This window comes from Ursus arctos, unplaced genomic scaffold (assembly GCF_023065955.2).
Source record: "Ursus arctos isolate Adak ecotype North America unplaced genomic scaffold, UrsArc2.0 scaffold_13, whole genome shotgun sequence".
In the NCBI taxonomy this organism is placed as follows: Eukaryota; Metazoa; Chordata; class Mammalia; order Carnivora; family Ursidae; genus Ursus; species Ursus arctos.
The window spans coordinates 24,694,921-24,707,652 of record NW_026622797.1 but is presented as its reverse complement, the minus strand read 5'-3'; the positions used below and the strand labels follow the sequence as shown (position 1 = coordinate 24,707,652).

The 12,732-nt window shown below is 43.0% G+C and overlaps 1 long non-coding RNA gene across 3 annotated transcripts in view; it reads left to right on the top strand.

Annotated features, from left to right (window-relative positions):
* Window positions 1-12,732, top strand: part of LOC113259502 (uncharacterized) — a 282,949-nt gene that overhangs the window by 196,444 nt on the left and 73,773 nt on the right. The gene's annotated exons all lie outside the window — the stretch shown is intronic.

The window sequence follows — 12,732 nt, the reverse complement described above, 5'->3', positions numbered from 1 at the left end:
GGTTTGCATGGCCTTGGATGCACTAACTGGGAAGTGTTTAAACAACAAGGAAAAATGAGTAGAGGGAAAGGGTACTGTGTGGGGGAGAAAGAGAGTGGTGTGTGTGTGTGTGTGTGTGTGTGTGTGTGTGTGTGTGTGGCAGGGGTGGTGTAGGGAGGAAAAGGATATAATAGGTTTCATTGGAATGTGGAAATGTGCATCTGTAAGAGACCTGTTAACTCATGTCTAAAACAGCATAACACCCCAGCATGGTTGGGCAAGTATGGTAGCAAAATGGGAAAAAAATCTAGAGAATGTTAAAAAATACTCTGGGATAATACAACATCCCACTGTCATGGCGTCTTGTCTCTTTGTTGGGGCAGGTTGGATGTGGGTCTCTGCTGTTCACAGTTCATTCTGTTCCCTCTCCTGCCTTGCAGAGATGAGGTGGAAAGCATTACGAAGGGAGAAATTTCTACTGTTTGTGGCCAAACAGTATTTAGGATGTCATTATTCCAGTTTCATTTAAGTCTTCTTTCCAAAGTATTATTATGTAATTTCTCTGCAGAAATCCCACTTAACACCCCAACCGACCTTCCTGACTTTGCTTTTACACTTTTTTTTAAAACCTCATCTTTGTACAAATTACACATCAATGGTGGAGAATTATTTTTTTTTCCCTTAAAAATAAAACTGCCCCAGATTTCAGTTGTTAACTTTTCATGTTAAGGACAGCCTCCCCACTTCAATTTTCTTCAGCCAGAATTCCAAATGCATTTCACATTGTTCTTTTGATAGCGTTCTCTTATTTATCAAAGTGTCTCCCACAATTATACCTCCTATTATCAGGCTTTAGAAAATGAAGACATGTTAACATAATGCAAATAGGGGCGCCTGGGTGGCTCAGTCAATTGTGCGTCTGCCTCTTGATTTCCACTCAGCTCACAATCTCAGGGTCCTGGGATCAAGCACCGAAGCAGGCTCCACACTCACTGCAGAGTCTGCTTGGGATTCTCTCTCTGCCTCTCCCCCTGCTCAGGCTCTCAATCAATCAATCAATCAATCAAAATTTTAAAAATAAAATGACATAATGAAAGTAATCAAAATCTCCAGTGATTACATGGCAGTAGAAGCACTTCAAAGAGCTTCCTCTTAGAGAAGTTTTTTGAAAAAACTAATCTTTCACCAGCCAAAAGACTCAGAAAGTATTTGGTAATCTGTCTGTAAACTAGCTTCCCGTGATATTTTTTCTTCGTGATGGTGAGAAAAACAATATGCAGCAGCAGCAGCAACAACAACAAAAATAAGAATGTAAGATGTATTGTGATTGTGATACATTTCCAATTTTCAAATTCAGATTTAGTTATGTTTCTGTTTTTCTATCGGGTTTACATTGCAAGTCTATTTGTGCAATGTTGTAAGTTAGGCATCTCTGTGGTCAGTTTGTACTTATTCAGAAGAAAGTGGCTTTCATGGAGATGTCATTGGAAAATGTTACTTTTTATTGCTTGGACTATTTAGGATTTTTTATGTGTCAAGTGCTATACAATCCCATCAATGGTTATACCCATAAATAATTTCATGACTTGGTTTATTATTGCTATATCCATTTTATAGATGGTAATACAGAGGTATGGATTACAGGGGACTTGAAATTAGAACCTACAATCACAAAGGTACCAAGACCATTGTTTAGTTTAAACTGTTGACTGCAACTATGTCTCTGCATGTCAAGTATCTGATTTAAAAAATGAAATATCTAGGGACTTAGCATCTCTGGGTCTGTGTCTGGGTTTGTAAAGGCAAAATGAGGTGATATGAATCAATTACATAATATTATGTAGAGAAAAATCCCTCATGGTAAGAAACGTGTGTTAGTTCAATGGTCTTCTCTGGCAGGATGAACTCTCTTGGATCATTGCTCTGTTTGTTTTCAAATATCACTATCCTGCCTGTTATGGTGCCAGGAATGGCTGCCTTCCACATTCTTCTTGTAATTAGGATTCTAATCCTGAAAATGTGTCTATCAGATTCTTAATGATCATCTTAAGATCACACTGCTGTACCCTCAGAGAACCAGTTTTGGAAAAAGAGAGTCTATCAGTGGAAAATTTTCAGGGAACTGCGTGGAGGTATCTTGACAATCATGTTGCATTTTCCCAATGCCATTTGCACTGGCTTTAGAAAATTTAATCTAAAGTGAATGCTCTGATGGGAGCAGTGTGTCTTTATGTGAAGAAGGTGGGTGGGAGCCCTTATACCCCTCTACCAGATGGTACAGTACCAGGGGTTCCCAATAAAAGCTGGCCTCTAACTTCAATAGGGCCCTTGCCATGGCCTAATAGAATGTAGACCCTCAATTCTTCCTCTCTGTGGGGAAAAATCAATCCTGTCGACACCTGGATTCTAGCCCTGTGAGACTGTTTGGGACTTCTGACCACCAGAACGGTAAGATAATGATGTCACTAAATTTGTCCTAGTTTGTTACAGCAGCAATAGGAAACTAATATGGGCAATTTTGCCTGGCTCTTTCTTCCATTAAAAAATATTAAAAATTATATTTTATGATTATGTTGGTAAAAAGATGTATTAATATCATATAGTAAAACACGCTTTGACCTAAAATTCCCTTTTTTTTCTGATTTTAAAAGAAATTAGAATATTTTTGTGGGTACCTTAACATATCATGGGCCAAGTATGCCTGATGGATAGGTTGGCTCTGCTAATGGGCATGTCTATCTAATCTTTCCCATCATTCACCACATTGGATTCAGCGAGCCAAGTGCATGCCAACTGGAGGATTTCAGAGATAAAGGCTACTTTTGTTTTGTTTTGTTTTTTGTCTAATCTCTTGCTGTTTGAATGGGGGAAACTTTTACACTGGATACCTATTTTGAGCAGGAAGAAATTATTCAAAGTGTCTCTCAAGTTACACGACTTCAGTATAGCCCCCCCCCCACTGTATCCACAATAAACCCACAATATTTCCTAGTTGAATGAAGACTCTGGTCAGTCCTGTTTCTTGGAATATTTTGCCTGATCAATATATCTTTATCTATGTATGTTGCAAATACGAGACAGAATAGATTATGGTTAAATTTTGATGACAGATGAAATAATATAAATATTCCTTAACGCTTAAAGAACATCTACAGTTTGTGAAACATGTAGAGGTACACTATCCCTTTTGATGACAAATAAAATCATTTTTGATCTTAGGAGGAAAAATATTATATAATACATAAAAATAGCAATAGTAAGTGGTTTTAATTCAAGATAAGTTATTTGTCATTTATAATACTAAGAATGAGTAGTTATATCTGACTTCTGTCACTTTGGCCTATGCTCTCATGTGGAGGCAAAAATGTAAACCATAATTTGTACTCCTTAGTCATATATATTACTTTCCATGCTTGGCCTCTGTGAATAATGATATATTTCAAGCTTATGACCATAAGCGTTAATGCTGTGCGTTGGAAATTACAACATACCTCATTAACTGTTTCCATTTCTCTGACAATTAGAAGCCAGAAAGGCATAATTTCTAGCTAAAAAGCAAAGTTAGGTTGAGGGAAGTTTGGAGGCACGAGGAAGAAGCTTGTGGCCACAGGGCCTTGCTACTTACAGAGCTCATGAAGGTAAAAATTGTCACGCTCCTGAATTCTGATCCTAATTCAGGATTTGCAGAGTCTGCTCTAATTTGGCACCATTCTGGAAAAGGCTACATCGAAAAGATTTGTTTCTAGAGATTTTCAGGAAAGTAGCCAATTCAAACTGCTCAACTCTGTGAGATCATTCCTGGCCGGTAGCAAGTTCTTTCTGTCATCGTCGAGCTTGCTTGGGAGCAAAGAATATCTTCATACCTACTGCTTCTGAATCATACATGTGCTATCCACATGTGCCTCCGTACATCTACACCGGCACCCAGGTCTCTATACCAGCCTTTCACACCAAGTGTGTGAACTTACTCATAAGCCTGGAAGTGTCCCAGTCAGACCTGTTTAGTCCAGCTCTGAGAAAACAGAGAAGTAAGATAGACTGATACATTCCATCAAATTAATTCCTCATTTCACAGTTGAAGTTTTGACAGGATGTCTGGCCTCCAGTTGCAAGGAGAAGGCCTTCTTAGCCTGCTCAAGGCAACCAAATGAAGCTGCTGATTCTGTCATTAAGAAAAGTGAGTTGCCCTTCAGAGATTCTTTCTTCCAATGTTCTCCCATCTTGAGTTCTTCCCTGCCTGCCTCTGCTGAGGTGCCTTTTAAAAAGTCGACTTCATTCACGCTACACCCGCCACACCTCCAGGCCCCAGGATGCTTGCATCTGAGTTCCCAGCAGTCTTAAAGCCTTGCCAACAGCCGACAGAGGCATCCCACTGAGCCCTGGGCGGAGAGAAAGCCTTGCCTTGTGCAATAGTGACCCACTTGGCACAGGGGCAGAGCCATCCTGACGGGCTCCAGAGACTCCTCCATGGGTCCCCTGGGATCGGCCCGTAGAGAACAATTGCAAACAGTCACCCTGCCACAGCACAGGGTCATCAACAGAAACCCAAGGAAACAGGGCCCTGTCCCATGGCATATACTGAGTCATTCCTGGAGCATGATTTAGCAGCTGTCTGAAAAAAGAAAATACTGCTAGGACCTGAGCTGGGACCATGAGGTATAAAGATGTCAAGTAGAGGGGCGCCTGGGTAGCGCAGTCGTTAAAGCGTCTGCCTTCGGCTCAGGGCGTGATCCCGGCGTTCCGGGATCGAGTCCCACATCAGGCTCCTCCGCTGGGAGCCTGCTTCTTCCTCTCCCACTCCCCCTGCTGTGTTCCCTCTCTCGCTGGCTGTCTCTCTGTCGAATAAATAAATAAAATCTTTAAAAAAAAAAAAAAAAAAAAAAAAAAAAAAAAAAAAAGATGTCAAGTAGAAAAAAACAAGGGTGGGGGAGTGTCTGGGTGGTGCAGTCCGCTAAGCCACCGACTCTTAACTTGGTTCAGACTGTGATCTCATGGGTCCTGAGATCGAGCCCCAAGTGGGGCTCCATGCTCAGCAGGGAGTCTCCTTGCAAGATTCTCTCCCTCTGCCCTTCCCCCAGTCACTCTCGAGTTTTCTTCCCTCTCTTCCCCTCCCCTCACAAATAAATTAATAAATCTCTAAAAAAAAAAAAAAAGAAGAAGAAGAAGAAGAAGAAAAGAAAAAGAAAAAAACAAGGGTGGGTCTAATCTCCCCCCTGTCCCACCCCACCTCCCGCCCTGAGAAAATTATTCCAGCGTAAACTTTTCTTTTTAAATTTAGGATATCTTTGTGCAAGAAAAACTACTTTATTACTCAACATTAATAACCCTCACTTTGAACCTTAATTCTGAAAACCACAGAATTTAAAAAATGCTGTAAATAGCTGACATGGGCGTTCTTCCCCTGCTTTCAAAGGAATTGTTTTTGTAATTACTGTGCGGGGTGAAGTTGAATTGTCCCCCACCCCCTACAGTAAGCAGGACAGTGTAATGAGATATCTCAACGAAAAACATCCATCATATTCAGATTAATTAATAATGGAAAAGTTTCAGTGCATTCCTAATGCTTTTTTCAATCTTTTATTTTTTGAGTTGTTGGGTCTCTATTCTAGCTTGGAGTACAAGTAAATGCCTGACATACGGTCGAAGCCAAATTCCAAAATGTAGCAAAAACAGTGCCTGCATATTTGGCAGGAATTTAAACCAGTTCAGGTCAGTGTCTGTTTCTGCCCAAAGAAGAGTTTCTGCATTTACACTGGGCTAGGAAAATAACACGGGAAAACATGGGGAACAACAAGTAATATTGTAAGTTGCAGTGCCCGGCTGGCCAAAGGATAATGTTTAGAGCAACTCAGGGAATTACTGCCCAAGCTGCAATTTGGGTTTGCATAACATTTTGGGGGGCAGTGAGCAAGAGAAACAGAGTGCGGACCGCATTGTCCTAGGGAAATTGCCTTCTCCCTTCTAAGGCTCTCACCTTGCAAATCACCCTCTCTTCGCAAAAGCACATCTTACTTGTTAACTCCTCCCCTGCTCGCTAACCTTTTCAATCATCCCCCTTCTTCATTTCAGAATGGCCTTTGGAACAAAGCAGCGTTTTAAAGCCTTTCCCACTAAAAGTTCGCCCCTCCCCCCGCTTTAAAGAGGCAGTGTGGGGGTAATTTTCTCTTTTTGTAAATTTGTTTTTCTGCAGTCGACTCTTCTGAAGCTGTCATTGTTTGGGGGTTGATGGATATTTCTTCAGAGATACCATCATATCGCTTGTTATTGTAACACTTATTGGCGATAAAGTTCAGACTAAAAATTAAGCAGCTGCAATGTAGCAGCACAAATTGGTTTAATGTAAGCAGTCAGGAGCAGCTGGCTGGCTCGGGACTCGAATTTAGCTGTGGGGGGAAGGGTTCTGTGACGCTGACAGTGTTTTTTTCCTCTACATAAACATTTTTGGCTGTTGCAGCTTTTGTGCTGATCATGTGACAGTGTCCCTAGGCAGATAATTTATTTCTGTGGCTTTCATGAGCAATCATTAACCTTCAGACACCGAGTTTGCTTTTTGCTTTGTGGCATTTGTTATTATTATTATTATTTTTTTGTATACTAACTAGTTTAATTCAGAAAGTGTCAGGAGAAAATTACAACCAATTTATAATAGACTGCAATGCATAATACTTATGTTTCTATTAAAGCAGACCTTACTTACAAGAGCATTCTCATAGCTTAGCTGGTGTGTGCAGATCAGAATAATTATTTTCAGCATGGCTGTCCTGGGGACGCTACCTCAGTGTCCCCTTCTGACTGTCAGGCCGCTGCAAACTAGCCTTGCAGCAACTCCATTCGGAGATCAACCTTTGGCAGTCTCCATGTGCTCTGAGGAGGCTGGAGCCCTCAAGAGCTGTCCATGGGGCTGGGAACTGGGCTTTGGGGGTGGGCCCTGCTCGGGTCTCTTCTTCCCTCAACAACTGACACACCAGCCTTCAGTAAACAGTGTGGCCATTTGTATTGAGTAAGGAGCTAGAATTTATGGGGATTGCAAAACAAAGGAAATCAGAAACTGTGTCCTGCATAAATCAGAAGGGGGCGGGGGACAGAAAAGTATCATTTCTGACATCAACTAATCGTGCTGACCCTGTTTTCTGAATTTATCTGTTGTGTCCTGCTCAGATCTGTTTGTATTGCTCAGCCATTTCTGCCAACCAGTAATTCAGGAGTAAAATGCACAGGGTCAGCCTTTGGTGTCTATCATACATGATATCTTCAGACACTTTCAGAATGCCGATTATCTCATGGGTATTGTGTGGGCCCTGTTAGATATTCATTTATTCATTCTCTCATGGTGCAGGGTTGGTGGGGGAACACTCAGGACTACTTGCACAGAGGGATTTGATAAAGTGTATTTATAAACCTCAATGGACTGTTCAGTGCAAAATAAGAGGAAGAAATGTCCCCTTTTCTTTCTTACTCAGTTAAAATGGTTCAGTGATGAGAGCTGTTCTTAAATGATCCTAATATTTCGTAGGAATAGGTGTATGGGTTATAGTGTGTGGCATGAGAATTCTAATTTTTGAAATTTATGGTTAAGAGCTCAAAACATGATACAGTCATTCTTTGAACATTTGGAGGCACTGGCGATGGGCTAGGTGTTTATTGCACAGGCTGAAAGGGAGAAGGAGCTTGACCAAAATGATAGAAGTGAGACTGGGGAAGTGTTTGGGTGATCACTGATGTTGCATAAAATGAATGAAGGGACCAATAGGTGTAATTAACATCTGTGACACCCATTGTTCTAGGAGTTACATTGTTGCTGAGGTGAGGGTGGGGCGGGGGGGGGGGGAGTGGGGTGTGGGGAAGATGTGAAAACTTCTTTGTCTTGCCTCAAGAGAGAGATTTCTTTCCCAAACATAGGGCCCCTCGTGTTCTGGACTTCTCCTTCCTACCTTTTCTTGCTCCCTGGATTCTAGCTCATGTGATTGGTACGGCCGCCTTGTGACTTTGGTGCTTTATCTGGTAAGTGGTTCACTTACTTAGCTGGGGACTTTTGTCTTCAAGGGCCCTTCCTCCGCACTGACGATCGTATTTTGTGACTGCACTGGTATAAAGATGAATATAATCCAGACTGGATTCATTTTTATGTATTCATTATTATTATATCCTTCTTCTCTTCTGATTTTAAGAGAAACTCAGGTGAAAGCATTTTCATACACGACTAAAAGCATTGCGGCCCTGGGCACCTTATGTCCTGTGGGTAAGGGAGAAGGTGGCTGGGGGTTGGCACAAGTACATGACTGACCTTCACCCCAGGGGAACATAACTTGGGCGAGTACAAGTGCAAAACGTCACAGTGGAGTCTCTTTTCCTCAGGTTAAAGCATGCACAGTTCCTTCCGGACACTTCTTTGTCACAGGCTGTCCCGCTGGGTTCAGCTTTTGGGGGAGCACCCATTGCGGGGAGCTCACTTTTATCCTGCCCTCTGCCCCCAGACTGTGATACTCTCAAACTCCTTCCCAGCCCTTCTCGGCCTCCCTTTAACCCTATATGCTTTTTCTGAGCCAGCATCCCCTTGGACCCTGTTCTGGAATGTACTCTCCTTTTTTGCACTGCGTATCCCTTAGTGCCAAGTTTTGCACATTCAGAATTCCTGCATTCGAGAGGCCTCTATGCACGCACTTTCTGCCTTGTACAAATGTGATCCAACAAGGCTGTCTCTGAGCCTCTCCTTTTGGAGTCAGCACGTCCTTGTTACTCTCAAATCAGCTTTGTCCTTTTACTCTTTGAAACCCCCTTAACTTGCCATTACTTTAACCCCACCTCGCAATTAATGTCTGAGTGATCTTGGATAATTTATTCTTTAGCACTAGTTTTCTCATTTATACAGAATAGATTCATTATAGCCAATGATGTATTGAGTATGTACTGTGGGCCAAGTGTTGTGCTAGGGAATTTGCTGAGTGATTAATATGCATTCTCTCTTTCGAGCATGACAAAGACTTGTGAGGTATATACTGTCATTAATCCCATTTTATCGGTGGGGAAGCTGAGGCACAAAGAGATTTAATAAGTCACATTTTCCCAGATGGAATGTGATCACATCAGGATCCCAACCCAGGCAGTTGGATCCCAGAGCATAAGTTCTCAATCATCATGCTGTGCCACTCTTAGGCTATTCTGACACCTACCTCAAAGACTTATTGTGGTTCACTTATGTAGCAAACATATTTCACATCTACTGTGTGCCAGGCATGCATTGGTACCTGTTTTTAGGAACCTTCCATTACTGCTCAAGGGACGGGTCTATCAGTTGGTGCATGCCAGGAACCTTTCAAGCAGCGCAGAAGATAAGGTAGACAGAGGCTGGGGGTAGATGAGAAGGTAGCTGGGAAGCCTTGTTAGAGAAGAAAAGAGTTAGACCTTAAAGAAAGGCTAAATTGTAGGTAAGGGACAAAGGGGCAGGGACTTTCCAGGCCAAAGCGAAGGTTAGGCAAGAGACCAGGTATTCTTCTGGTTTCAACCATAAGCTTTAAAATAGTCAACACCTGGCAGTTACAGTTTTGCTTAGAAACTTTGCCCCCTTCTCTGAGTGGGTAGTTACCAAATGATGACTTCAGGCAGGTAGAGAGCTAAGACCAAGAAGAGAGTCACAGAAGAAACAGGAGAGTAAGTCCAAGTGACATTGTGGGGGATAATGTCATTTATTGTTTTACTTATCCACTTTGTCATCATCATTTATTGAGTCCCATATTCTAAGCAGAAACTTCCTGTGAGATCAGGCATGAGAAAACAGCTCCTGTCCTCGAGATCTATCTATAGGGCAAAAGAATAGGAAAATCTAACAATTACCATCGGATGCGGTCAAGGTGGTTAGAAAAGTATGTACCAGATGCCGAGGGAGCCCTGAGGAAGGCGCTGCCTGCCTTCTCCTGTGTTTGGATCAGGGAACACTGTTGGAGGTGCCACTTGAGTTGTGTCTCAAAAGAGAAGTTGGTGTTCGGTAACTTAAAAAGGAAAGAACAGGGCAGCCTAGGCGGGGAGATCAACAGATGCAAACGAGTGAACTTGGGGAGCGGTGACTAATGCAAAGGAAGGACTCCAGCAGTTTGTTTTCACAGGAGCTTCGGTGCTCCCTGGGGAATTTGGAGTGGAGGTGTGGCTGTAGGCCTGGCGAGATCTCAGAGGTAGGGTTTCCAGCAGGGGAGAGTCACAGTCCATTCACAAGGGCAGGAGATGAAGGGCAGAAAAAAAGATGGAAGTAGGAAGACCAATTAGGAGACCACGGTGATCATTTTGGTACTAGGTGGTGAGAACCCCACCGGGGGTGGGGGGGCCTGAGGAGGGAATGCATTTATTTAGGCTGAGGGCTGACCGACTATGAATGGAGAGGAGGACGCCTGACCCCCAGGTTTCTGGGACTTTGAGCTTGTGGATAAGGTGGAGATTTAATATGAACTCAAGAGATACTTACAGTCAGTTCTCTGAATTTATGGCAGTTATGTTCTATAAAGTCGCTACACACCCTGAATTAGTGAATATTGAACCCTTGCCTCTAGGGGAAATATAGCGTTAGGTTCCTGGGAGCCTCTGGTCACAACATCAACTGATTAACATCTAGTCTTGTTTTTTTGTGTGTGTTTCTGTTTAAGAACACTGCATTAGTTAGGGTTCTCCAAAGAAACAGAACCAACAGAAAAAATATATATATACACCTCCATATATATTTATGGAGATATATTATGGCTCACCCAATTATGCAGGTCAAGTCTCATGATTTGCATCTGCAAGCTGGAGACTCAGAAGAGTTGGTGGTGTAATTCTAGCGTGAGTCTGAAGGCCTAAGAACCAGGGGAATCTATGGAGTCAATTCCAGCCCAAGAGCAGAAGACCTAGCTCACATGTCAGGCAGGGGGAGAAAGCTGACTTCCTCCTTCTTCTGCCTTTTGTTCCATTCAGATCCTCAAGGGATCGGATGATGCCCACCCACGGCTGGGGAAGGCAATCCTTCTTCCAGTCTAAGGAACCAAATGTTGATCTCGTCCTGAAACACCCTCAGAGACACACCCAGAACTAATGTTTAATCTGGGCACCTGAAAGGGCAGTCAAATTGACACACAAAATTAACCATCACAGACACTCTATTCAATATATATTGTTGATTCATTAACATTGAAATTACAGCCAGTCACACTGTAACTCATGCCTGAACCAAGCTTACTAATACATGTATTTTCTCTGAGAGGCACATTATGGTCTTATGCTTAGCGGCAGTAGACAACACTTCAGCAGTGCATTTGGGGTGTTCATTTTAAAAGTGAAATCCCCAACAAAACACACAAAAATGTGAAAAAGGTGGCACAAAATAGACTGCATGAACAACACTTGTTTCATGTATGAGAGCTTTAACATCCCCTCATTCTACCTCAGTGGGGATGTGTGGGTCCAGCATCTTAAATTTTTCTCCATTCTGCATGTGTCTGTGATAGACCGTGAAAACATCCCACGTGTTGATTTGGACGTTATAGATACATGGTAGCAAATAGACAAATTTGCAATTTGGAATCCGCGAATAATGAAGATCTATTGCATTCACTTAAGATTTGAAAATTTTGCTTATGAGGTGCCTTTAAGTCATGTAGTTGAAAGTCCTCAGAGATGTTGAGCTAGAAAATAGATACTTGAGATGCATCAGTGTTTAAATGGCTGAACCGTTCTGACTGTGTAAGAGATTATGGGAAGTACGAGATCATTTCAGTAGGGTCAAATAGATCATGGTGAAGGGTGGGGACGGAGGGACAGTGGCTGTTGTGATGCCATGGTCAGAGCATAGGCAGCATGCTGGAGAACTCTGGATCCTCATGAAGTGAGCTCCTACTTGCTCTGCTTCCCTCTGCACCCTGCAGTGGAATTTGAAGTAAGTCGGGCTCTGGATGACATCCCTGAATGAGATGGGATTCAAAATCATCCCTGTACAAGTCACTTTCACAGTTAATGCTTCAAGGAGGCCAAAAAAGTCTCACGGGGAGGATGGGGTGTGTGGGTCAGAACTTGGCAGTGAGCTCTTCGAAGAACGCATGCCCCATGATTTGGGCTGCTCTCTTGGTAGGGAAAGGTGTGTAGCAGCTCTGTCCTGGATCCCTTGGACCCCCTTCGTATACTACACAACTTCTTTGAGACATCGGGCTTCAGAGAGCCACACTTTGGGGCCAGACATCGTACCCTGATGTTTTTCTCAGTTATAAGCTGCTGATATTTCCCCCAAATCCTATCCTTCTCTGCAAACCCTATCTATTCCTCACGTGTCTGGTGGCCCTTTTGTCTGAGCCTGTCTTTTTTTCCACCATAACCCCATTCTCACAGACCCAGCTACATAAGCTAAAAGGGTTAAGGCTTTTTTTTTTTTTTTAAGATTTTGTTTATTTATTTGAGAGAGAGAGCAAGCGTGCACGCACGAGCAGCGGGAGGGGCAGAGGGAGCCCAATGCGGGGCTTGATCCTAGGACCCTGAGACCATGACCTGAGCTGAAGGCAGTCGCTTAACCTATTGAGCCACCCAGGATCCCCACTAAGACTTTTTAAAAAATGAGTTAGATTTGGCGGGGCGCCTGGGTGGCACAGCGGTTAAGCGTCTGCCTTGGGCTCAGGGCGTGATCCCGGCGTTATGGGATCAAGCCCCACATCAGGCTCCTCCGCTATGAGCCTGCTTCTTCCCCTCCCACTCCCCCTGCTTGTGTTCCCTCTCTTGCTGGCTGTCTCTCTCTCTGTCAAATAA